We start from the raw sequence: 23,649 nt of genomic DNA on the forward strand, positions 1-23,649 counted from the left end.
ATCTAAACTCCTTCCCTGGCTTACAGATACCTGACTCCATTCTACCCATGACTGACTCTCTGATCTTATCTTGTTATCATTCTCCCCCTTACCCATTAAAAATCTAGCTTTCTTTCTATTTCTCAAACACGCTAGGTCGTTCCAGCCTTACAGACTTTGTACCTAACTGTTCCCTCTGCTGGGCATGCTTTTTCCTGTCTTTAAATAGGTGCCCCTGAGTGGCTCAGTAGATTGAGCATTCTGCTCTTGATCTCCACTCAGGTCATGATCTCCCAGTCCTGGAATCAAGCCCCACATCTCTCAGTGGTAAGTCTGCTTGAGGATTCTCCCTCTGCTCCTCCTCCAGCTCATGCACACACGCTCTCTCTTGATCTCTCTCAAATGAATAAATAAATCGTTTTTTTAAAAATAGCTAACATCTTATATTCAGTCTTCAAGTAAGTATCACCTCCTCACATCTGTCTGCACTTATCCTAAAGTAAACATCCAATCACTTTATATGACATTACTGAAAATTTTCTGGCTTATGGACTTTAAAGTCCACAAAAGCAGGCACCTTCTCTACCTTGTTATCAGTGCCTAGAATATTCTGAAAGTTTTGGTGTGTTCTTTTTTTTTTTTTTTTAAAGTCCACAATTTCACCTGTCACAATACCTCACATCAAAAATACAAGAAATAATAAGTATTGGCAAGAATGTTCAGAAAAGGGACCACTGAGCACTGTTAGTAAGAATGTAAATTGGTATGCCACTGTGGAAAACAATATGGAGGTTCCTTAAAAAATAAAAATAGAAATACCACATGATCCAGTAATTCCACCGCTGGGTATTTACCCAAGAAAACTTAAAACATTACTTCAAAAATATATAAGCACCCTTATCTTTACTGCAGTATTATTTACAAAAGATAAAAAATGGAAGCAACCTAAATGCCCCTCAGTAGATGAATGGATAAAGATGTGGTATGTATATACAACAGAGTATTAACCATATTAAAAAAAAAAATCTTGCCATTTATAAGAGCATTGATGGTCCTAGAGGGTATTATGCTAAGTGAAATAAGTTAGACGGAGAAAGACAAATACCATATGATTTCACTTACACATGGAAATAAAACACAAAACAAATGAACAAACAAAAAAAGCAGAAGCAGACCCTAAATACAGAGAACAAACCAGTGGTTGTCAGAAGGGAGGGGGTAAGGAGACAAGGCAAAACGGGCAAAGAAAGTGGGAGATACAGACTTCCAGTTATGAAATGAGTAAGTCATGGGGATGAAAGGTACAGCATAGAGAAAACATCAATGGTCTTATAATAGTGACGTAGGGTGAGAGATGGCAGCTACACTTGCGGTGTGCATAGCATAATATATAGAGCCATCAAATCACTATGTTGTATACCTGAAAATAATGTAACACTGTGTGTCAACTATATGTCAATTAAAAAGAAAAATTGTCCAGGGGCGCCTGGGTGGCTGTTGGTTGAGCCTCTGCCTTCAGCTCAGGTCATGATCTCAGGGTCCTGGGATTGAGCCCTGCATCAGAATCCCTGCTCAGCAGGGAGCCTGCTTCCCCCTCTCTCTTTGCCTGCTACTCTGCCTACTTGTGATCTCTCTCTGTGTCAAATAAATAAATCAAATCTTAAAAAAAAAAAAAAAAAGTCCAGGGGCACCTGGCCGCACAGTCTGGAGTACATGACTCTCGATCTTGGGGTTGTGAGTTTAAGCCGCACATTGGGTATACAGATTACATAAAATCTTTTTTAAAAAATTAATAAAACTTTAAAAATTAAAAATAAATAAATAAGTCAGTCAGTCCAAGGATGCCTAGCTGGCTCAGTCCGTAGAGCTTGCTCAAGTAGTTGGTAGAGACTCTTGATCTCAGGTTGTAAATTTGAGCCCCTTAAAATTTGACATCTTAATGTCAGGTAGGTGGAATCATACAATTTGAGGCCTTTTCAGATTGCCTTCTACCACTCAGCAATATTACTAAAGGTTCCTCTATTACCTTTCCATGGCTTGACAACCTTTTTTAATTGCTGAATAATATTCCATTGTATGTTTGGTTTTTGTTTCTTTAAAGATTTTATTTATTTATTTGACAGACAGAAATCAAAAGTAGGCAGACAGGCAGGCAGAGAGAGGGAGAAACAGGCTCCCTACCAAGCAGAGAGCCCAATGCGGGGTTATGACCTGAGCCGAACGAAGGCAGAGACTTTAAGCCACTGAGCCACCAGGTGCCCCTCCACCGTGTGTTTGTACCACAGTTTATCCATTCTCCTATTAAAGGATATCTTGCTTGCTTCTGGTTTGGGGCAATTATGAAAAAAGCTGCTATAAAAATTCATGTACAGTTTATTTGTGGACTTAAGCTTTTAACTTAATTGGGTAAATAGGTATACAACTGCTGGATAATGGTAAGCCTATGTTTTAACCCTGTAAGAAACTGCCAAATCATTTTCCAAAATAGTTGTACCATTCTGCATTCCTACTAGGATTGAAGGAAAACTGGGGCTGTTGGGTGGCTTAGTCAGTTGTCTGCCTTCAACTCAGGGTCCTAGAATCAAGCACCAGGTCAGGTTCCCTGCTTCGTGGAGAATCTGCTTCTGCCCCACCCCCACAACTCATGCTTGCTGTTACTGTCTCTAATAAATAAATAAATAAAATTCTTATTGTTCTGTATCTTCACCAGCTTTTGGTATTATTAGCTTTTCAAAATTTTGCCAATCTAACAGATGTACAGTGATATTTCACTGATGGTTTAATTTGTAATTCCCATGATACTGAACATCTTTTCATATGCTTATTTGGCATCAATATATATATTGTTTGGTAGGGTATCTCTTCAGAGCTTTTGCTCAATTTTACTTGTTTCTACATTATTACATTTTAAGAGTTCTTTATGTATTTTAGAAACAAGTCCTTTAACAGACTTGTGTTTTGCAAGTATTTTCTCATAGCCTATGGCTTCTCCTTCTTAACAGTGTAAATGTTCCAAACTGTGGGTGTATGTGGGGGATGGGGATGGTTTCCTCACACCAACGACCAATTCTCTGATACCAGCTGGGTGTCCTACAGCTTAATTCTTAATTCTTATTCACCCAGACATAGTGTCAGATCCCACAGGTTAAGTGATCAGTCCTACAAGTTCCCCCGACCCCACTTCAGATGCTAGTCTCAAGTCCAGGATGCCCTGTGCTAACTAACCAGCTATATACCAGAGGTTCTAATGACCACCTCCTTGGGTCTGATTAATCTGCTAGAGTGGCTCACAAACTCCTAGATTACCAGTTTATTATAAAAAGATATCACTAACAGCCAGATGAAAGAGATGCACAGGGTACGGTATGGAGAAAAGGTATGAAGTTTCAGATCCTCAGCCAGTGCACTACTCTCCCCAAATCTTCCTGTATTCACCAACCTAGAACCTCTCCGAACTCCATCCTTTTAGATTTTTATGGAGGCTCTGTTACACAGGTGCGGCTGATTAAACCACTGACCATTATCAATTGAACTCAGATCTCCAGCCCTCTCCTCCTTGGGGGTGGAAAGGAACTAAAAGTGCCAATCTCTAATCACATGGTTGGCTCCAATGACAACCAGCTGCCACTTTAAGACAACTTCTTTTTTTTTTTTTTAAATATTTTATTTATTTATTCATTTGACAGAGATCACAAGTAGGCTGAGAGTCAGGCAGAGAGAGAGAGAGGAGGAAGCAGGCTCCCTGCTGAGCAGAGAGCCAACTGGGTGGGGGGCTCTGATCCCAGGAACCTGGGATCATGACCTGAGCTGAAGGCAGAGGATTTAACCCACTGAGCCACCCAGGCACCCCCTTAAGACAACTTCTAAAAGTCACCTCATTAACCTAAGAAAAGACACCTTTATCACTCTGATCACTTAGGAAATTCCAAGAGTTTTAGGAGCTCTGTGTCAGGAACAGGACTGAAAAGCAGATACATATTTTGTATTATAAGATCACAGTATCACATAGTGCATTTTTTAAAAAGAGATTTTATTTATTTATTTATTTGACAGAGAGAGCAAGAGAGGGAACACAAGCAGGGGGAGTGGGAGAGGGAGGATGCTTCTTACTGAGCAGGGAGCCTGATATGGGGCTCAATCCCAGGACCCTGGGATCATGACCTAAGCCAAAGGCAGACGCTTAACAACTCAACCAACCAAGGCACCCCTCATTTAGTGCATTTTAATAAAGTCTAACTTACTAAGTTTCATCTTTCACGGATTGTGCTTTTGGTGTCACATCTAAAAATTCACTGCCATCTCTTCAACAAATGGTGCTGGAACAACTGCACAACCGTATGTTTAAAAAAAAAAAAAGCTGGACCCCTACAAAAGAACTGTGGTTGTATGTTTTGACCTGTCCAGAAGTTACATGAAGGACTGATGGGCTCAAGAATGTCTCAAGGTCCTGGGATCGAACCCTGCATCCTGACTCGTGCTGAGCAGTGTCTGCCTAGGTCTCTCTCCCTCTCCCTTTGCCCCTCCCCCTGCACGCACGTGCTCTAAATAAATAAATCTTAAAAAAAGAGAGAAAAGAGAAGAAACCATGAAGTGGCAGATGAATTTGATTTCCAGAACATTAATAATGTCCAGTTTTTCATACTAGCAAACCAAATTCAACAGCACATTAAAAGGCTTACTACGGGGGCACCTGGGTGGCTCAGTGGGTTAAAGCCTCTGCCTTCGGCTCAGGTCATGATCCCAGAGTCCTGGGATCGAGCCCCATATCAGACTCTCTGCTCGGCAGGGAGCCTGCTTCCACCTCTCTCTCTGCCTGCCTCTGCCTACTTGTGATCTCTCTCTCTCTCTGTCAAATAAATAAATAAAATATTAAAAAAAAAAAAAGGCTTACTACGTTATGACCATGTGGGATTCATCACTGCGTTGCAAGGATGGATCAAAATACAAAAATCAGTATGTTACAATTAAAAGAAGGCTAAAAATCACGTGATCATCACAAATGATGTAAAAAAAAAAGTATCTGACAAAATTCAGTAGTCTTTCATGATAACAACTGTTAAACTAGGAACAGAAGAAAATTACCTCAACAAAATGAATGGTATATATTGAAAGCCCACAACTAATATCACACTCAGTGGTGAAAAATTAGAACCTTGTCTTCTAATACTAGGAATAAGACAGAATGCTAACTCCCACTGCTTTTATTTCATATAATACTCCTAGCCAGAGCAATCAGACCAGGAAAAAAAATAAAGAGAACAACCCCACTTACAACAGCACAAAAAAGAATAAAATACTCAGGAATAAACTTAATCAAGGAGATGAAACTGCAAAACTTGGGGTGTCTCGGTGGCTCAGTCGGTTAAGCATCTGCCTTTGGCTCAGGTCATGATCCCAGGGGCCTGGGACTGAGCCCCCGCACCCAGCTCCCTGCTCAGTGGGGAGTCTGCTTCTCTCTCTCCCTTCTCCTCACTCATGTTCTCTCTTTCTCATGTTGTCTCTCTCTCATAAATAAAATAATAAACTACAAAACTCTGCTGAAAGAAATTAAAGAAGCCACAAATAAATGGAAGGACATCCATATTCATGGGTTGAAAGATTTACAGATTCAGTGCAATCCCATTCAAAATTCCAACGGCATTTTTTTGAAGAAAAAAACCCCTAAAATTCAACTAGAACTCAATATAAAAGCAAAAGCAAAGTAAAGTGGATATAAATTAAAAGTTAAAATTTTTGTGCTTCAAAACTACCATCAAGAAGTGAGAAGCCGGGTGCCTGGGTGGCTCAGTGGGTTAAGCCGCTGCCTTCGGCTCAGGTCATGATCTCAGGGTCCTGGGATCGAGTCCTGCATGGGGCTCTCTGCTCAGCAGGGAGCCTGCTTCCCTCTCTCTCTCTCTGCCTGCCTCTCCGTCTACTTGTGATTTCTCTCTGTCAAATAAATCAATTAAATCTTTAAAAAAAAAAAAAAAAAGAAGAAGTGAGAAGCCAGGGCACCTGGATGGCTCACTTGGTTAAGCAACTGCCTTCAGCTCAGGTCATGATCCTGGAGTCCCAAAATCGAGTCCCGCATCAGGCTCCCTGCTCAGTGGGGAGTCTGTTTCTCCCTCTGATCCTCCCCCGTAATGCTCACTCTCTCTTCTCTCTCTCAAATAAATAAATAAATAAAATCTTTTTTAATAAAAGAAGTGAGAAGCCAGAGGTGCCTGGGTGGCTGAGTTGGCTTAGTCTCTGACAGATGATTTCAGCTCAGTCATGATCTCACAGTGGAGAGATCAAGCCCTTCACACTGAGCCCCATGTAGGGAGGGATCCTTACTTAGCAGGGATTCTACTTGGGATTCTCTCTACTTCTCCCTTTGTCCCTCCCCCAAAGCACAGGCGGATGGGCTGGTACACATGCACACTCTCTCTAAAATAAATAAATCTTGGGGGAAAAAAAGTGAGAAGCCAACCCACAAAATGCAAGATAATTTCTGTAAATCGTATACATCCGACAAAAAGTATCTAAATATCTAAGGAGCTGTCAAAGGCAATGACTGAAAAACTGGCAAAATACCTAAATAGACATTTCTCCAAAGATACACAAATGGCCAATAAGCACATGAAAAGATACTCAACATCATTAATCATCAGGGACATGCAAATTAAAACCGAAATAAGATACCACTTCACACCTACTTAGGATGCCTATAATCAAAATAACCAATAACTACTTTTAATGTACATAAGTTAGAACTTTCATACAGTGTAAAATGATGCAACTGCAATGGTTCCTCAAGAAGTAAAACACCAAATTACCAGGTGATACAGCTATTCTTCTCCAGGCATACACCCAGAAGAAATGAAAACATATGTCCACACAAAAACCTGAACACAAATGTTCACAGCATTATTCATAACAGTCAGAAAACAAATAACCCAAATGGCCATCAAATAATGAATGGATTTTTAAAGTGTGGTATATTCAGACAATGAAATATTATTCAGCAATAAAAAGAAATGAAGCACTGGTAATATCTGTATCACGAACCCTGAAAATACTAAGCTAAGTGAAAGAAGCCAGTCACAAAGGACCAAATTATTATAGGATTCCATCTACACAATATGTCCAGAGTCAACTAAACTATAGAGACAATAAGTAAATCACTCGTTGCCTAGGGCTGAGCAGACGTGGCACTTGGAGTGAGAACTAAGAGATGCAGAGAACTATACATTTTCAATGGGTATCTTGTATGGTGTGTGAAATACATATCAAAACTATTTAAGACAAAAAAAAAAAACAAAAAAATTTTAGGAGAATTTTTTTATTTTTCTAGGCTAAAATGTTTTAATACCAATGGATCCTCACTAGAAGAAATTCTACACTTGATCTTAGCTTAAAGGCAAAGAAGTTTTAAGAAATTCTAAAGGAGGGCGCCTGGGTGGTTCAGTGGGTTAAACCTCTGCCTTCGGCTCAGGTCATGATCTCAGGGTCCTAGAATCGAGTCCCACATCAGGCTCTCTGCTCAGCGGGAGCCTGCTTCCCTTCCTCTCTCTCTGCCTGCCTCTCTGCCTACTTGTGATCTCTCTCTCTCTCTCTCTCTCTCTCTGTGTCAAATAAATAAATAAAATCTTAAAAAAAAAAAGGAAATTCTAAAGGATGTACTTCAGGAATAAAGACAATGATTCTTAAAAGAAGTTCTGCAACTCAAGATAAAAAAGTGACTAAGAGGGGCACCTGGGTGGCTCAGTGGGTTAAAGCCTCTGCCTTCAGCTCAGGTCATGATCCCAGGGTCCTGGGATGGAGCCCCAAGCCGGGTTCTCTGCTCAGCAGGGAGCCTGCTTCCTCCTCTCGTTCTGCCTGCCTCTCTGCCTACTTGTCTGTCAAATAAATAAAATCTTTTCTTTTTTTTAATTTTATTTATTTGACAGACAGAGATCACAAGTAGGCAGAGAGGCAGGCAGAGAGAGAGAGAAGCAGGCTCCCTCCTGAGCAGAGAGCCCAATGCGGGGCTCGATCCCAGGAGTCTGGGATCATGACCCGAGCCGAAGGCAGAGGCTTTAACCCACTGAGCCACCCAGGCGCCCCTCAAATAAATAAAATCTTTAAAAAAAAAAAATGTTTACCTAATGGTAAGCATTAGGTAAATATAAAATATGTGAAAGAACATCTAATTTGAGGATTTAAAAATATAAAGCTAAAATACTGAAATGAAAATCAGGAATGAAGATAACTGGAGTTTATTTCTAAGATCTTCCTATTGCTCAGCAAGGCAAAGATACTGATTAACTTTTGTGAAGTTAATATGCAAGTTAAAATTTCAAAAAGAAGCAGTAAAAAATTAAAAACAGAGTGTACATATTCCAAACCAGTATGGAGAAAAGAGATTTGAGAGAAAAAGAAATACGAATCCAGAAGAATGCAGGAAGTAAACAAAAGAGAAAAATGAAATATGTAGAGAAAGTTCTTTTACAAAATGATAGATTACACATGCATGTCTGAATCTCCTTTCAAATTCCATCCAAACTCTAGCAAAAGGGACATCTGGGTAGCTCAGCTGATTGGGCATTTGCCTTCAGCTTAGGCTGTGAACTGAGGGTCCTGGGATAGAGCCCCACATCAGGCTCCACGGTCAGCAAGGAGCCTGTTTCTCCCTCTGCCTGCCACCCCCCATGCTTGTGGTTTCTCTCTGACAAATAAGTAAAATCTTTTTTAAAAAGTGTCCCCCCAGGGCGCCTGGCTGGCTCAGTGGGTTAAAGCCTCTGCCTTCAGCTCAGGTCACGATCCCAGGGTCCTGGGATCGAGCCCCGAGTCGGGCTCTCTGCTCAGCAGGGAGCCTGCTTCTCTTCCTCTCGCTCTGCCTGCCTCTCTGCCTACTTGTGATCTCTGTCAAATAAACAAATAATACAATCTTAAAAAAAAAAAAAAAAAGTCCCCCCAAAATCCTTACGTCCCAATATTAAAACTCTTGTGTAATTCCCCTGACAGTGACACATGGTTGGCTTATACAACCACAGAATACGGTGGAAGTAACACTGTACTATATTTAAAGCTAGGTCATAAAAGCATTACAAATTTTTGCCTTGATCCCTAGGATTGCTTATTCTGGGAGAAGTCAGTAGACATTTAAGTAGTCCTATGGAGATTTCTAGGTAAAAAGGAAATGAAGCCTCCCACTAAAGCCAGCAACAATTTGCTAACCATGAGTGAGCCACCTTGGAAGTAGATCTTCCAGTCCTAGTCAAGACTAAAGATGAATGCAGCCTGATTATCTAACTGATATCAAGAGGTACCAAGAGAGACCTTAAGCCACAACTGTTCAGCCAAGCTACTCCCAAATTTCTCAACCATAGAAACTGCAGAAGATAAGTTATTATTATTTTAAGCCCCAGAACTTCAGGATAATCTATTGCATAGCAACAGGACACTAACAGAGAAACCATGGTATAATCTTGGCTAAGTACTAGGGTAATATAAGATCTCTGCTCTAAATTACATGAAAAAAAACTTACACTGAAGTACTAGCCTAACATGCTTAGAACCTATCCTTAAGTTCTTACAATTCAAACAGAATGGTATGTGCTTATTTTACATTTGGTAATGATTTCTTAAAAGGCAAAATAAAGGATAGGATGAATTATGGGACAGTGACCATTTAATTTTTCATACAAACTGGAAAGGTTTTGATCGTGAACAGGGACAAGATGAGATGTTGGCTCAACAGGAATAAACCCGACCTATACTAGGCAAACCATGACATAACACCACCCTAATTATGCACTATAGGTATGGAAATTTAAATTGCTAAAATAAGGTGGTATAAAAGAAAAAGTATTAGATTCAGGAGACTGCAATAAATTACAAGCATCATCATAATAAAAAATTATTAGTTTGGGTACCTGGGTGGCTCAGTCAGTTAAGCATCCTACTTTTGATTTTGGCTCAGGTCATGACCTCAGGGTTGTGAGTCCTGTATCAGGATCTGTGCTGGGCATGGAGTCTGCTTAAGATTCTCTCTCTCCCTTTCCCTCTGCCCTTTAAAAAAAAAAACTAGTTTGGGGGCACCTGGATGGCTCAGTCAGTGGAGATGCGACTCTTGATCTCAGGTTTATGATTTCAAGATCCACCTGGGTGTAGAAATTACTTAAAACCAAAATCTTAAAAAAAAAAAAAAAAAAAAAAGGCATTATGTGTTTGCCTTCCACTCGGGTCATGATCCCAGGGTCCTGGGATAGAGCCCCTGGGGTGAGCTTCCTGCTCAGTAGGAAGCCTGCTTCTCCCTCTCCCACTCTCCCTGCTTAAGTGTTCCTTCTCTTCAGGTATCTCTCTCAAATAAATTTTTAAAAATCTTAAAAAAAAAAAAAACTAGTTTGGTGAATAATCATGTGCTGGGAACCATTTTAAAGAATTTTACATGTACTAATTCATTTAATACAATCTCCCCATAATGAGCTGAGTAATGGCTCCCAAAATATGTCCACATCCTATTTCCTGAAACCTACAAAAGTGACCTTACTTGGAAGAAGGGTCTTTACACATCTAATTAGGAATTTCTAGATGGTAGCATCCCAGATTATCCAGCTGCACCTTAAATCTAGTAACAACTGTCTTGTTAAGAAACACACAGAAAATAGAAGAAAAAAAGGCCATGTGAAGACAGGCAGAGATTAAAATTATGTAGCCAAAAGCCAAGAGACACCTAGAGCCACCAGGTGGTAGCAAAAGGAAGGAAGGATTCTCCCCAGAGCTTTTAAAGCAAATGCAGCTATTCTGACATCTTGCCTTCAGACTTCTAGCCTCCAGAACTGTGAGAAATTCTCTATTTTAGGTCACCAAGTTTGATGTAATTTGTTATAGCAGTCACAGGAAATTAATACACTCCCAATGACATAGATACTACTATCAACATTTTGCCAATGATGAAACAAGCACAGAAATGTTAAGTAATCAAATAAACCACAAGATCTGGGGATAAGAATAAAAACTAATAAAATGTAATAAAAAAACTGGTTTGGAAATAGTATTTGGAGGCTGGTCATAGGGACTGAGTTTGCGGTCAAAACTTAGCTGAGCTTAATAAATGAAGAAGAAATGAAAGAATCATTATTTTTCAACCTGAACAGATGATAGCATTTTAATATATATCCACAAACTATTTGATATCCTCCCTTCAAAAGATGGAACCTAAAACCCTGTCTCTTGAATGCAGGCCAGATTTAGTTACTCTCTTCTAATGAACAGAATGTGGCAAGAAAGGATAGTATGTGACTTCCAAGGTGAGGGCATAAAAAGCAATGCCACAACAATGTACAAGATACAATTCTGTAACATTGATAACTAAAATGGGTACTGACAGAGCTGTAAAGGAACAGCTTTTGTATATTATTGAAATTAAGTGGTTATCAACCCTACAGGAAATACTGAAAATGGTCCTCTAAAATAGAAAGCTTAAAAGTAATAAACACCAGAAAGGAATAGAGACAATATACAGTAACAGCCATACAATAGCACTAAAATCCTATCTTTCAATAGTTACCCTGAATGTAAACGGGTTAAATACCCCAATCAAAAGACACAGGGTTCCAGAATGGATAAAAAAGTAAGACCTTTTGATATGCTGTCTGCAAGAGACTCAAAGACACCTCCAGATTTAAAGTGAGGGGGTGGAAAACCACTTACCATGCTAATGGACATCAAAAGAAGTCTGGGGTGGCAATCCTTGTATAAGACAAATTAGATTTTAAACCAAAAACTATAATAAGAGATGAGGAAGGACACTATCCTACTTAAAGAGTCTGTCCAACAAGAAGATTTTACATTTTAAATATCTATACCCCTAATATGGGAGCAGCCAATTATATAAATCAGTTAATATCAAAGAAATATATTGACAGTAATACAATAATAGTAGGGGAGTTGAACATCCCCCTCACTTTTGAAATGGACAGATGATCTAAGCAAAAGATCAACAGGGAAATAAAGGCTTTAATGACACACTGACCAGATGGACATCACAGATATATTCAGAACACTCCATCCCAAAGCCACAGAATACACATTCTTCTCTAGTGTACATGGAACATTCTCCAGAACAGATCACATCCTGGGTCACAAATAAGGTCTCAACCGGTACCAAAAGATTAGGATCACTCCCTGCATATTTTCAGACTGCAATGCTTTGAAACTAGAACTCAATCAAACAGAAAAGTTGGAAAGAACTCAAATACAGGGAGGCTAAAGAGCATCCTACTGAAGGATGAATGGATCAACCAGGAAATTAAAGAATTTTTAAAAATTCATGGAAACCAGTGAAAATGAAAACACAACTGTTCAAAATCTTTGGGACACATCAAAGGCAGTCCTGAAAGCAAAGTATATAGCAATACAAGCCCTTCTCAAGAAACAAGAAAGTGGACGCCTCGGTGGCTCAGTCTGTTAACGAGCTGCCATCGGCTCAGGTCATGATCCCAGCGTTCTGGGATCAAGTCCCACATCAGGCTCCTTGCTCGGCAGGGAACCTGCTTCTCCTTCTGCCTCCAGTCTGCCTGCCTGTGCTTTCTCTCTCTGAAAAAAATAAATAAATAAATAAAAATAAAAATAAAAAACAAAAACAAACAGACCAAGAAAGGTCTCTAAAAAAAAAAAAAAAAAAGAAACACACCCTAACCCTATACCTAAAGAAGCTGGAGAAAGAACAGCAAAGAAAGCCTAACCTCAGCAGAAGAGAAATCATAAAGATCAGAGTAGAAATCAAAGAAAAAGAAACCAAAAGAACAGTAGAACAGATCAACGAAACTAGGAGCTGGTTCTTTGAAAGAATTAGTGAGATTGATAAATCCCTGGCCAGACTTGTCAAAAACAAAACAGAAAAGACCCAAGTTAATACAATCATGAATGAAAGAGAAGAGATCACAACCAGCACCAAAGAAATACGAACAATTATAAGAACATAGTATGAGCAACTATATTCCAGAAAATTTGACAATCTGGAAGAAATGGATGCATTCCTAGAGATGTATAAATGACCAAAACTGAACCAGGAAGAAATAAAAAATCTGAACAGACCCATAACCAGTAAGGAAATTGAAGCAGTTATCAAAAATTTCCCAACAAGAGCCCAGGGCCAGATAGCTTCCCAGGGGAATTCTACCAAACATTTAAAGACGAATTAGTACTTATTCTCCTGAAATGGTTCCAAAAAATAGAAATGGAAGGAAAACTTCCAAACTCATTTTATGAGGCCAGCATTACCTAGATCCCCAAACCAGACAAAGACCCCATCAAAAAGGAAAATTACAGACCAAATCCTTGATGAACACAGATGCAAAAATTCTTACCAAAATACTAGCCAATAGGATCCAACAGTACATTAAAAGGATTATTCACCATGACCAACTGGGATTTATTCCTGGGCTGCAAGGGTGGTTCAACATCTGCAAATCAATCAACGTGGTATAGTACATTAATAAAGGGAAGAACAAGAACCATATGATACTCTCAACAGATGCAGAAAAAACATCCCTTCTTGATTAAAACTCTTCACAGTATAGGGATAAAGGGTACATACCTCAATATCATCAAAGCCATCTGTGAAAAACCCACACCAAATATCATTCCCCATGGAGAAAAACTGAGCGCTTTCCCCCTAAGGTCAGAAACATAGCAGGGATGCCCACTATCACCACTGCTATTCAACATAGTACTAGAAGTCCTAGCTTCAGCAATCAGACAACAAAAATAAATAAAAGGCATCCAAATCGGCAAAGAAGTCAATCTCTCACTCTTTACAGATAGTATGGTACTTTTTGTGGAAAATCCAAAAGACTCCACCCCCAAAACTGCTAGAACTTATACAAGAATTCAGTAAAATGAAAGGATATAAAATCAATGCACAGAAACCAGTTGCCTTTCTATACACCAACAGCAAGACAGAAGAAAGAGAAATTAAGGAGTTGATCCCACTTACAATCACACCCAAAACCGTAAGATACCTAGCAATAAATCTAACCAAAGAGGCAAAGAACCGTACTCAGAGAACTATAAAATACTCATGGAAGAAACTGAGGAAGACACCAAAAAAATGGTAAAACGTTTCATGCTCATGGACTGGAAGAACAAATATTGTGAAATGTCTTTGCTACCTAGAGCAATCTACACATTTAATGCAATCCCTATCAAAATACCATCAACATTTTTCAAATAAATCCAAATAATCCTAGAACTTGAATGGAACCAGAAAAGACCCCAAAAGGCCAGAGGAATGTTGAAAAAGAAAACCAAAGCTAGTGGCATCACAGTTCTGGACTTTAAGCTCTATTACAAAGCTGTAATCACCAAGCAGTAGGGTACTGGCACAAAAAAAGGCACATAGATCAATGGAACAGAATAGAGAGCCCAGAAATGGACTCTCAACTCTATGGTCAACTAATCTTCAACAAAGCAGGAAAGAATGTCCAATGAAAAAAGACAGTCTCTTCAACAAATGGTGTTAGGAAAACTGGACAGCCACATGTAGAAGAAACTGACCATTTCCTTACACCACACACAGAAACAGACTCAAAATGGATGAAAGACCTAATGGTGAGACCAGAATCCATCCAAATCCTTGAGAACACAGGCAGCAACCTCTTCCACCTCAGCCACAGCAACTTCTTCCCAGGAACATTGCCAAAGGCAAGAAAAACAAGAGCAAAAATGAACTATTGGGACTTTATCAAGATCAAAAGCTTTTGCACAGCAAAGGAAACAGTCAACAAAACCAAGACAACCAACAAAATGGGGGAAGGTATTTGCAAATGACATATCAGATAAAGGGCTAGTATCCACAATCTATAAAGAACTTAAACTCAACACCCAAAGAACAAATAATCCAATCAAGAAACGGACAAAAGACACAGATATTTCTGCAAAGACATCCAAATGGCCAACAGACACATGAAAAAGTGCTCAACATCACTTGGCATCAGGGAAATACAAATCAAACCCACAGTGAGATACCACCTCACACCAGTCAGAATGGCTGGAAACAACAGGTGTTGGCAAGGATGTGGAGAAAGGGGAACCCTCCTTCACTACTGGTGGGAATGCAAACTGGTGCAGCCACTCTGGAAAACAGTATGGAGGTTTCTCAAAAGTTGAAAGTAAAGCTACCCTATGACCCAGCAATTGCATCACGGGGTATTTACCAAAAGGATACAAATGTAGTGATCTGAAGGAGCATGCACACCCAAATGTTTATAACAGCAATGTCCACAATTGCCAAACTATGGAAAGAGCTTTGATGTCCATGAACAGATGAATGGACAAAGACAATGCGATACACACACACACACACACACACTGAAATATTACACAGACATAAAAAAAAACCCCCAAAACCCTGCCATTTGCAACGATGTGGATGGAACTAAAGGGTATCATGCTAAGTGAAATAAGTCAGAGAAAGACAATACCATATGATCCCATCAATATGAGGAATTTGAGAAACAAGACAGATTCATAGGGGAAGGGAGGGAAAAATGAATCTAAACAAAACCAGAGAAGCAGACAAACCATAAGAGACTCAATCTGAGGAAACAAACTGAGGGTTGCTGGACTGGAGGGGGGTAGGAGGGATGGAGTCACTAGGTGATGGACACTGGGGAGGGTATGTGCTATGTATGGTGAGTGCTGTGAATTCTGTTAAGACTGATGTATCACAACTGTACCCTTGAAACAAATAATACATTATATGTTAATAATAAAAAGAAAAATTAAGCAGTTATAAATTCAAATTAGAGTATTATAACTTTAGGACTTTAAATGTAATCCCCATGGTAACCACAAAAGAAAACAGTTACAGAATATACACAAAAGGAAATAAGAAGACAATGGAAATGTTTCACTATCAATTAAACACAATGACAGTAATGAAGGAAATGAATGACAAAAAAGCTCTAACATATATGAAAACAAAGAGGAAAATGAGGAAGTCCCTCTTTACCAGTAATTAGTTTACATGAAAATGGGCTGAACTCTCCAATCAGAAGACAGAAATTGGCAGAATGGATTTAAAACATCATCTGATCATATGCTGTCTATAGGAGACTCATTCTAGATCCAAAGACACAAATAGGCTAAAAGTAAAAGGATGGAAAAAGATATTCCAAGTAAACTATCAATAGTAACCAAAAGACTGCTGAGATAAGTCTACTAAAGTCACACAAAACAGACTTTTTAAAAAAGATTTTATTTATTTATTTGATAGAGAGAGAGAGAGAGAAAGAAAAGAGTATGAGCGGGGGGAGGAGCAGAGAAAGAGAGAGAAGCATACTCCCCAAGGAGCAAGAAGTCCTATGTGGTACCCGATTCCAGGACTCCGGGATCACGACCTGAGCCACAGGCTGACATTTAACTGAATGAGCCACCCAGTCATGTCCAAAACGACTTTAAATCAAAAAAAGTTGTGATTTAAAGCTGTGAGAGCCAAGCTGGCTCAGTCAGGGGAGCTTGAGACACTTGATCTCAGAGTCATAAATTTGAGCCCCACATTAAGTACAGAGATTAAATTAAAAAATACATAAATAGAACTTTTAAAAAAAAAAGGTTGAGACAAAAGATGTTACAATATTAATAAAAGGCCCAAAACAGCAGGAATACACAGTAATTTATACGCATTTACACAATTATAAAAATTTAGTAATAACAGACCATCAAAATAAATGAAGCAAAAACTAACAGGTTTGAAGGTAGAAATAGACATTTCTCAGCATATTGAAAGGATTATATATGAAGTGGGTCTATTCGTGGCATTCAAGGATGGTTCAACATACAAAAATTAATCAATGTAATACACCATACTGAAAGAATAAATGGAAAAAATCACAATCATCTCAATTGATAGAGAAAAAGCACCAGACAAAATTTAACACCCTTTTATCAAAACATTCAACAAAGTAGGAACAGAAGGGAACCACCTCAGTTCATTAATAAAGGCCATATATGAAAAATGCACACTCACATCATATTCAATGGTGAAAGAATGAAAGCTTCTTGAAGACCAGGAATAAGGCAAGGATGCCCACTCTTACCACTTCCATTCAACACAATCCTGGAAACCTGAACCAAAGCAATTAGGCAAGAAAAAGAAATCAAAAGCACCCAAATAGGAAAGGAAGAGTAAAATTCTGTTTGAAGATATGATCTTATATATAGAAAACCCTAGAGATTCCACAGAGAAAAACTGTTAGAACTAATAAATTCTGCAAACTGGCAAGATACAGAAATCAACACATAAAAACCTGCTGTATTTCTGTTCATTAACAATCAACAATCCAAACAGGAAATTAAGAACACAGATCTATTTATAAAATCAGTAGGTTAAGCATCTGCCTTCCATTCAGGTCATGAACCCAGGGTCCTGGAATTAAGCCCCAGTCAGCCCCACTCTGCTCAGTGGGGAGCCTGCTTCTCCCTCTCCCTGGTCTACCTCTACTCCTCTTTTTTCTCTCTCTCCCAAATGTATAAAACCTTAAAAAACAAAACAAAAACAGGGCGCCTGGGTGGCTCAGTGGGTTAGGCCGCTGCCTTCGGCTCAGGTCATGATCTCAGAGTCCTGGGATCGAGTCCCGCATCGGGCTCTCTGCTCAGCAGGGAGCCTGCTTCCCTCTCTCTCTCTCTCCGCCTGCCTCTCTGCCTACTTGTGATTTCTCTCTGTCAAATAAATAAATAAAATCTTAAAAAAAAAACAAAAACAAAAACAAACAGTAAGACACTTACAAATTAACCAGCAAGGTAAAAGACTTGTAACACTGAAAACTGTAAAACACTGTTGAAAGAAATTAAAAGACGCAAATAAATGGAAAGACATCTTGTGCTTATGGATTAGAAGTCTTCATATTAAGATATTAATACTACCCAAAGCAGTCCACAGATTCAGTGTAACTCCTATCAAAAAACCAAGGATGTAAAAACAAACAACAATGACGTTCCTTGCAGAAACAGAAAATCCATCCTAAAATTCATATACAATCTCCAGAGACTTTGAATAGCCAAAATAATCTTGAAAAAGAAGAACGAAGTTAGAGGATTTAGATTTCCTGATTTCAAAATTTAGTACAAAGCTGCAATAATCAAAACACTGTGGTGCTGGCATAAAGACATACAAACTTATTCCACTGGACTTAAAGAGCCCAAAAATAAACTCTTACAGATAAAGTAAAATGATTCCTGCCAAGGGTGCCAAGCCCATTCATTGGGGAAAGGACAGTCTTTTCAACAAATGGTGCTGGGAAAACCAAGTCTCCACTTGCAAAAGAATAAAGTTGGACCCTTACCTAACACCATTTACAAAAATTAAAAATGGATCAAAGACCTAAATGTTAAGACCTAAAAATATAAAACTCTTAGAGGAAAATAGGACAAATGTTTCACAACATGGATTTGGCAATGAGTCCAATGACAACAAAGGTATAGGCAACAAAAGAAAAAAATAGATAAACTGGACTTCACAAAAATTTCAAACTTTTGTGCAAAAGAAACTATCAACAGAATGAAAAGGCAACCTACAAAATAGGAGAAAATATCTGAAATCATTCATCTAAAGGATTAATATCCAGAATATCCAGAGAACTAAAACTCAACAACAAAAACTTAATTCAAAAACAGACAAAGTGGGACGCCTGGGTGGCTCAGTTGGTTAAGCAGCTGCCTTCGGCTCAGGTCATGGTCCCAGGGTCCTGGGATCGAGTCCCACATCAGGCTCCTTGCTCAGCAGGGAGCCTGCTTCCCCCTCTGCCTCTGCCTGCCATTCTGTCTGCCTGCGCTCGCTCTCTCTCCCTCTCTCTCTCTGATAAATAAATAAAATCTTTAAAAAAAAAAAAAAACAGACAAAGTGTTTGAACAGACATTTCTCCAAAGAATGGCCAGTAAGTACATGAAAAGACACTTAACACCATCAATCATTAGGGAAATCCAAATCAAAACCACAATGAAATACCACCTCACACCCATCAGGAGGGCTACTATCAAAAAACCAAGATATTAACAAATGTTGCCAAATATGTGGAGAAATTATAACCCTTGTGTACCAATGCTGGGAATGTAAAAGGATATAGCTACTGTGGGAAACAGTATGGTGGCTCCTCAAAAACGTAAAAATAGAATTACCATAAAATCCAATAATCCCACTTCCTGCTATATACTCAAAAGAATTCAAAGTAGGTTCTAGAAGAGGTGTTTATACACACAAGTTCATAGAAGCATTATTCACAATAGCTAAAATGTGGAAGTAACCCAAGTGTCCATCAATGGATCAATGGATAAACAAAATGTGATCTATACATACAATGGAATAATATTAGGAAGGAAATTTGACACGTGCTGTAAGATGGATGGACTTTGAGGACATTATGCTAAGTGAAGTAAGCCAGCCAGAAAAAGATGACTCCACTTATACGAGATACCCAGAGCAATCAAAATCAGAGACCAGAAGTACAGCAATAGTTACCAAGGGCTCAGGGGAGAAGGGTATGTGGAGTTTTTGTTCAATGGCACAGAGTTTCAATTCTGCAAGACAAAAAGTTCTAGAGATGGATGGTGGTGATGAATGCACAATGATATGAATGTACTGAGTACCACTGAACCACAGACTTAAAAATGGTTATGACCGGGATGCATAGGTGGCTCAGCTGGTTAAGCTTGGTTTCAGCTCAAGTCATGATCTCCAGATCCTGAAATCAAGCCCTGCAACTTACTTTCTTATGGTTCAGCAAAATCAAAAGTAACTATCTAGAGAGAGAAAGCAAATGTCACAAGATGTTATTAACTGGTCAATCTAGGCCAAGTGCTTACAAGTATTCACTATACTATTCTGACTTTTCTATATCTTAGATTTTTTTCAAAGTAACTTTTTGTTGTTGTTGTTGTTTTTTAAAGAAGAATATAGGGGCGCCTGGGTGGCTCAGTGGGTTAAAGCCTCTGCCTTCAGCTCAGGTCATGATCCCAGGGTCCTGGGATGGAGCCCTGTATCAGGCTCTCCGCTCACCAGGGAGCCTCCTTCCCCTTCTCTCTTTGCCTAACTCTCTGCCTACTTGTGATCTCTCTCTCTCTGTCAAACGAATAAATAAAATCTTTAAAAAAAAAAAAAAAAAAAAGAGGGGCGCCTGGGTGGCTCAGTGGATTAAGCCGCTGCCTTTGGCTCGGGTCATGATCTCAGGGTCCTGGGATCGAGCCCCGCATCGGGCTCTCTGCTCTGTGAGAAGCCTGTTTCCTCCTCTCTCTCTGCCTGCCTCTTGCCGACTTCTGATCTCTGTCTGTCAAATAAATAAATAAAATAAATCTTAAAAAAAAAAAAAAAAAGAAGAAGAAGAATATAAAGAGTATCCCATCACAATGAGATACCTGACACTCCTATTAGAATGGCTACAACAAGAAAATAGTGACAATAACAAGTGTCTGACAAGGATGCAAACATCCTTATATATTTGTGGTTGGAATACAAAATGGTAAAGTCAATATGAAAAATATTTTGCCTACTTCTTATAAATTTCAACACATTTACCATACAACCCAACAATCCCATTTCCAGGTATTTACCTTAGAACAGAGTTCTTTTTTTTTTTTTTTTTTTTAGAAATCACAAGTAGGGAGAGAGGCAGGCAGAGAGAGAGAGGAGGAAGCAGGCTTCTCAGAGAGAAGAGCAGAGAGCCTGACGCGGGACTCGATCCCAGGATCCTGGGATCATGACCTGAGCCGAAGGCAGAGGCTTTAACCCACTGAGCCACCCAGGCGCCCTAGAGCAGAGTTCTTAACCGGAGGTTATTCTGCACTATGCAACTTTTCTTTTTTTTTTTTTAAACAACTGGCACAAGGTGCAGGTGGCTACTGTTATCTAATGGGTAGAAGAAGCAAGGGATGCTGCTAAACATCCTACTGAGCTCTCCACAACAAAGAATTAATTTTCCAGCCCAACATGTCATAGTACCAAGATTAAGAAATCCTGTCTAAAGAAATAAAAGCAACATTCACCTAAAAGCTATACAGAAATGTTAATAGTACCTCTGCTCATAATTACCAAAAATGTCAAACAACCCCAAATCCCTCAACAGATAAACTGATAAACTGTGGTGCAACAAAGAGAAACAAACTACTGATACATGAAACAACCTGTATGTATCTGGAACACATCATGCTCAGTGAAACCCAGTCTCAAAAAGTTACATAAGTTAAAAAAAAAAAGTTACATATGTATTATTCCGCTTATAGTGACAATCTCCAAAAGACAAAACAACAGAGATAGATAACAAATCCATGGCTGTTAAGAGTACAGGGTGGGTAGGACTACAAAGTACAGTATAAGGGAGGTTTCTGGTATGACGGAACAATTCTATATCCTCATTATGGTGTTACAAAAATCTGTACATGTGCTAAAAATTCATACAACTGTACACCAAAAGAAAAAGCCAATTTTACTCTATGATTTTTTTAAAAGTAGCATTAAAAACATTTAAAAAACCACATTTTAAAAAAAAAAGGATTTATTTGGCGGGGGGGGCCAGAGGAAAGAGAATCTCCAGCAGACACCTCACTGAGCATGGAGCATGAGGAGGGGCTTGATCCCACTACCCTGAGAACCTGACCTGAGCCATAACTTAAGTTAGATGCTTAAACAACTAAAACACCCAAGTACCTCCCCAAAACACACTGTTTTATAAAGGCTACATCCCCTATGTGCTATGCTGAATAGTGTCTCCCCAAAATTCATGTCCACCTGAATCTCAGAATGTGACCTTATTTAGTCTTATACGATCTTTGTAGATGTAATCATTATGATAAGATCATACTGGATTAGGGTGGGCCCTAGTTCAATGACTTGTGTCCTTATAAGAAAAATTTGGACATTAAGGCATGCACAGAGTAAAGGTGATAAGAAAACACATAGGGAGAATGCCACACAAAGACAGAGGCATAAAGAAATGCAAGGATGGCCAGCAACCACGAGAAGCTATGAGAGAGGCATGGCACAGATTCTCCTTCTTAGAAGTTCAATCCTACTGACACCTTGTTTTGGTCTTTTAGACTCTAATACTGTGACAGAATAAGGTTCAGCTGTTTTAAACTAACCAGTATGTGGCAACTTGTTACAGCAGTTCTAGGAAAATGAAATATCCCATGACTCTATTTATATGACAATCTGGAAAAGGCAAAACTATTGGGACAGAAAACACATCAGTACTTCCTAGGGGACAGAGCTGGGGAGAAATGTATGACCAAAAAGGAATAAAACTGTCAAAATTCAAAGACCTATATACTAGAAAAGGATGAATTTTACTATGCCCAAGCTACATCTTAATAAACTTAACTGCAGGGGCACCTGAGTGGCTAAGTCAGTTAAGCGTCTGCCTTCGGGTCAGGTCACATACCAGGGTCCTTGGGATCCAGCCCTGTGTCAGGCTCCTTGCTCAGTGGGGAGCACGCCTCCCCCTCTCCCTCTGCCTGCCTGTGCTCTCTCTCCCTCTGTGTCTATTATTATTAATAATAATAAATAAAATCTTTTAAAAACAAAAATAAAAGGGGCGCCTGGGTGGCTCAGTGGGTTAAGCTGCTGCCTTCGGCTCAGGTCATGATCTCAAGGTCCTGGGATCAAGTCCCGCATCGGGCTCTCTGCTCGACAGGGAGCCTGCTTCCTCCTCTCTCTCTGCCTGCCTCTCTGCCTACTTGTAATTTCTCTCTGTCAAATAAATAAATAAAATCTTTAAAAATAAAAAAAATAAAAATAAAAATAAAAAAACCCTTTAAAAAAATTCCCAATCTGAATGACCCCCCCTCAAAATCCTAATCTAGTTTGTACAATTATAGAAAAAAAAAATTGACTCTAGCTCTCCTGTGCATCTTGGGGAGGTCTCTCCAGGACCCATCTATCCTTTCTAGTACCACCCTTCTACTTCCATATCTCACTGCTGCATTAACTTGTCTTTTCTAACGTCCCTTTCATTTTATAATTTATCCTTTAGCCTCCTCTTCCTCTTCCTAACACCCAATTTTTAAAGCAATTTCAAAACTTTGCTTCCAAGATATAGAGACATGGGGCACCTGGGTGGCTCAGCTGGTTGAGCATCCAACTCTTGATTTCAGCTCAAGTCATGATCTCAGGGTCCTGGGATCAAGCTCCATGTGGGTTCCATGCTCAGCGCAAAGGCTGCCTCAGGATTCTCTCTTTCCCTCTCCCTCAGCCCCTCCTCCCACTCATGTGCTCTCACTTACTCTAAAAATACATTAAAAAATAGAGAGAGAGAGAGACAAGATGGATGCCTCTGTTTGAATTTCCCATTAAAAGTAACAGGGAAGGAGCACCTGGGTGGATCAGTCGGCTCAGGTCATGATCCCAGGGTCCTGGCACTGAGCCCCAAATCAGGCTCCCTGCTCAGCAGGAAGCCTGCTTCTACCTTTCTAACTCCCCTTGCTTATGTTCCCTCTCTCGCTGTCTATCAAATAATAATATTATTAATAATAATAACAGGGATGCCTGGGTGGCTCAGTTGGTTAAGCATCTGCCTTTGGCTCAGATCATGATCCCAGGACCCTGAGGTCAAGTTCCACATCTGTTTCCCTGCTCAGTGGGGAGCCTGCTTCTTCCTCTCCTTCTGCCTGCCTCCCTCGTGCTTGTGCTCTATCACTCTCTATGACAAATAAATAAAAACTTTTTAAAAAAAT

At 39.4% G+C, this 23,649-nt stretch overlaps 1 protein-coding gene across 6 annotated transcripts in view; it reads right to left on the reverse strand.

The window, feature by feature from the left end:
- The window catches only part of ITCH (itchy E3 ubiquitin protein ligase), a 134,918-nt gene that overhangs the window by 93,665 nt on the left and 17,604 nt on the right, over positions 1-23,649 (reverse strand). The window contains exon 1 of one of the 6 annotated variants that reach the window (XM_044263202.1): positions 13,296-13,319. The exons of the other annotated variants lie outside the window; for them this stretch is intronic. The gene's annotated coding sequence lies outside the window, so the exon portion shown is untranslated. Of the gene's footprint in view, positions 1-13,295; positions 13,320-23,649 lie in introns of those variants that run through there. 6 annotated transcript variants of the gene reach the window in all.

This window comes from Neovison vison, chromosome 8, assembly GCF_020171115.1.
Source record: "Neovison vison isolate M4711 chromosome 8, ASM_NN_V1, whole genome shotgun sequence".
Lineage (NCBI taxonomy): Eukaryota > Metazoa > Chordata > Mammalia > Carnivora > Mustelidae > Neogale > Neogale vison.